This window comes from Magnolia sinica, chromosome 16, assembly GCF_029962835.1.
Source record: "Magnolia sinica isolate HGM2019 chromosome 16, MsV1, whole genome shotgun sequence".
Classification (NCBI taxonomy): domain Eukaryota; kingdom Viridiplantae; phylum Streptophyta; class Magnoliopsida; order Magnoliales; family Magnoliaceae; genus Magnolia; species Magnolia sinica.
The window spans coordinates 46,217,567-46,222,022 of NC_080588.1; the positions used below are offsets into that span (position 1 = coordinate 46,217,567).

Here is a 4,456-nt window from a genome sequence, read left to right on the forward strand (position 1 = left end):
TATCAAGGAGGCATCTACTGGGGTATAAAATTTGGTTAAGGGGAGAAGCTTCAAGGAGGAAAATTGGTGAAAGAAATGGAAGATAGAAGTGAAAGACAGGTGAGTTATGCGGGAACCATGTTGCCGAGAGGTGAGTTGCGCGAGTGTGTGCAACTTGTCCATTATCATGTTGGGCCGTGCAACTCTCTTGAGAGAGGAACAGATTAAGAATGCGAAGTGGGTTTATGGCACAAGATTCGAGGGCTTACTCATGCGAAAGCCTATAAATACCCCCCTACCCCCTCATTTGAAGGATCGAATGCTCAGAAGACCAGTGCCTCTGACAGGTACTGGAGACAAAGAGAAGAAGAGGGGGTAGAGGGCGCAAAAGGCGCGGACCACATCACTCCTGACGAGTTGCATAGGTCCGCACAACTCATAGGAGTTGTGCGAGTATTTTTTGAGGCAACGCCATGCTACATTTTTTCAGGTTTTCGGGCCGGTTTAGGTGTTTCAAAAGGATTCTGGCACTCCTCCATCATGTCAATGGAGGAAGAAATGCATAGAAAGCCAACGCAACTCATCTCCTTTGGAGATATGACTGATATAAGCCAGAATACTGCCGAAATTTATATTTGAACCAACCTGATACTTGCATTTTGTAGTTTCTAAGAAATTCTGCCTTGGAATCAAAGGATCAAAATGATGTAATAAATTAAAAATGAATGAAATTGATGATTATTCTCTTTATGCTATCTTTTGTTAATATTAAATGAGATAATTCTCCAAATTAAATGCTTTTCGTTTCTGGTCGAAACACAAGTACTGATTCCGAACTTATTCCCTTCTCCTTTTTCCAGTTTTTGATTTTATATCGACAGTCACTTTTTTACACTTCTTTTTTTTTAGACTTTACATTCTTTTTAGAGACTTTTTTCAAAAGACGTTGTTATTCTTCTTCATCATTCATGACCTTTTTGTCGATCTCCTGTTTTTTAACTGTTTTTTTTCTTCTTTTTTTAAGGTGGATAAAATTCTCCAAACTCGATTCTCACCATCTATCAATGATTCGCATACTAACAATCAGAACTTCTAGCATGTCTTACAAAAGACAAATTGAATGTGTCTTATGATTTAGATTAACATGATATTCAAACTACCTCTCAATCAATTGAGCACAAGAACTTAGGTGATAAGTTACTTAGATGATCAAACTCTAACAATCCAAAATTCAATCTCTATCTTATCATACCCAAAGTATTCTTAAGTACACAATTCATCACTTCCCCAAATAGATTTCAACTTGAAACATTGAAAATTTTCAAAATTTTTGCTCAAAACTGAGAAAACACTAATTAGTTTACCTAATCCCACATCCCCAATCTAAAAATCTATATTGTCCTCAATGTAGAAGAAATAAGCATGTAATGCAAAAGAGGCAATGAAAAGAAAAGGGAAGTGATGGATGGATAATAACTGAAGAAGGAATTTTGAGGCTTTTCCAATGATCTCAGTCTGAAGATGGGTTAGCACCAGAATTAAACAGATGATAAGCAAACTATCCTAAACAGCAGAAAGTAAACTATCCTAGTCTTAAATCATATGAAAGCAGACTAGGAAATAGGGGAAAGCTACTTAGTCATGCAGTAAGGTTCCTCCTTCGGCTAGTATCTTGATAAATTCCTCAATAAGTTTCTCAACAAGATCATCCAAAAGCCCATTTTGTAATAGGTTTGGATGCCCTGGAGCATGAATTTCCAAAGAAATTTATGGACATCAGCATAAGGTTTCCTTTTAATCTCCAAAGGTATCCAAAGTATATATGATTCATCTGTAGAAGATAATTTCTCAATATTAGTAAGCTGAGGTGAATGAGAGACCATAAACAATTGAATAACAAAGGGGTTGTTTTCCGTGGTCCCTTTAAAATCTGAAGTTGTAGGCTTTGGTTCAGAATCTATCTCCTCCACCTGTAATGGTAAGATTTTAGTGTTAGTGGAAGGAGTGAGATCAACTTCTTATCTAATATGATTGTTTGAATCCGTAAAGTGCACCAGGCAGGCATCTAGAGATTCAAGAGTTTCCATTAAAAGAGACTCATCATCTTCAAATGTATCTATTAAGTTCATCTCATGAGTCAGGTCCTCATCCTCTTATGGCTTGTGTAAATGAAACACATTGAATTCTACCGTCATATTCCCAAAAGATATTTTCATTACTCCATTCCGGCAATTTATGATGGCATTGGCAGTGGCCAGGAATGGCCAATCTAATATGATCGGAATTTTAGCACCCATTTTTAAAGCTGAGTGTGTGTCTAAGACGATGAAATCTACTAGGTAATAGAATCTATCGACTTGAACCAACACATCTTCTATCTTACCTCTCGGTATTTTAGTCGAGCGATCAGCTAGCTGTAATGTTGTTTTGGTAGGTTTCAACTCACCGAGGCCTAGCAATTTATATACTGAGTATGGTATCAGATTTATACTTGCCCCAAGGTCTAAAAGTGCGTTATCAACCATGAAGTTTCTGATCACACATGAGATTGTAGGACTTCAAGGATCCTTACATTCTGGTGGAGTGTTTCGATTGATTATAGCACTAACCTGTTCATTCAAAAATGCTTCATTGTGCACATTTAGCTTCTGTTTTACTGCACATAGATCTTTCAAGAATTTGGTGTAAGATGGGAACTGTTTAATTTCATCCAACAAGGGGGTGTTGATCTTGACTTGTTGAAAACCTCTAGAATATTTTGACTCTCACTTAGCCTTTTTGATGTGATGAGACGTTGGAGAAATGGGGCCACGAGTTTGTATCCCTGCAATGGCTCTTTGTCATATGGAGCATTGCTAAATTCACCACCATCCATTGAATTTTTGGATTCCTTAGGTTTCTCAACCTTCCTTGAGATCTCTGTCTTTTTCATTTCCACTTTTCAAGGTGGCGATGGTCTTAGTGGCGATGGTCTTAATATGTTTCAGAGGCTGAGTTGAAGATTTGAGATCACATATCTCACATTGTCTTGTTGGGTTAGGTTGTTGTTGGGCGAGAAAGATCCCAGACTCCCTAACATTCAGTTGTGTCTCAAGTCTTACAACTGAAGTCCTAAGCTCATTCATAGCCTGTAGTTGCTCTTGCCTAAATGCATCTAATGTATCCTCAAGGGTTCTCCTTAGTGGAAGTCCACTAAATGGCCCTTGTGGATAATTAATTACATTTGTAGTTGGTTCATTTCCCCAATTAATGTTCCATTCATCAGGAGTGTGCGTGTCCGAATTTGGTGCACTAAGTGGTTGTTGATACACGTTTGTAGTATCTGCTTAAACGTGAAACACCTCTTGAAAAGCTAGGATTGTAAGACAATCTTTGATTAGGTGTACATCACTCTCACAAATTCCACATAAGGTTTCGACGACTAATTTGGGCTGAGTTGATTCCTTCTTTAGATTTCGAGTCCTCAATTTTTCGTGTGAGAATTGTTAACTGTACATTAATATCATCTTGCCTCTTGAGTACATGTATTCCTATCTCTTTTGGCATTTCCTTAGGAATACTAACTTGGTTTGATGTGTCCCATGATTGAGCGTTTTCAGCTAGCATATCAAAGTAATCACATGCATCTTCCAGTTTCTAATCCATGAACTAACCAGTACACATCAACTATATGAATTAGCACATGTTTGGACTGAGTTCGTCATTAAAAAGACAATTGTCCACCAAGTTTTGTAACCATGGTGTGGGCAGGTGACAAGTAAGTCTTTGAACCGTTCCCAACATTCAAAGAAGGTCTCATTTATTTTCTGGGAGAAGTGCATTATTTCCTGTCTAAGAGCATTGGTTTTATGAGCTGGGAAGAGCTTTTTAAGGAACTCTTGGCTCATCTTTGTCCATGTGCCAATGGATCTAAGCCTTAATGAATGAAACCATGATTTGGCATTTTCTTTTAGAGAGAATGGAAATAATTTAAGGCTAATTGTATCAAAAGGAACATCATTAAAATGTATGGTTGTAACAATCTCTTCAAATTCTTTAATGTGCATATATGGATTTTCTTACTCAAGTCCATGGAACTTAGGAAGTAATTGGATTATCTCAGGTTTAAAGTTCATGTTTCCTGTATTAATTGGAAGAATTATGCAGGAATGTGAACTTGTTCTCACCGGTTGTAAATAATCTCGTAACGTTCGAACCGGGGGAACTCGATGCACTTCATTCTCATCGCGCACCGTCCTAATAGGTGGTGTGTGATGCACAGGGCCTTCATCAATTCGATGTTCTTGAGCCATGCTCTCAGATGATATTTCAAAATATTTAAGGATTTTCTAACTTGTCAATCGATTTTTTAACAAAAACTCCTTTTTTAATTCCTACAGCAAGTACGGAAAGCAGTTCGAGGGAAGAAGTTAGAAGAATGTTACCGAATCAGAGTTCCATGTTAAAACCCTAAAAAACCGAAAACAATGTTTGTTTC

The 4,456-nt window shown here is 37.5% G+C and overlaps 1 non-coding gene across 1 annotated transcript; it reads left to right on the forward strand.

Moving 5' to 3' along the window:
* Positions 1–3,711: 3,711 nt before the first annotated feature.
* LOC131229981 (small nucleolar RNA R71) lies at positions 3,712–3,818 on the forward strand. The gene has a single exon (XR_009163713.1). It is a non-coding gene; the product is annotated as a small nucleolar RNA R71 (small nucleolar RNA).
* The last annotated feature ends 638 nt before the right edge of the window (positions 3,819–4,456 follow it).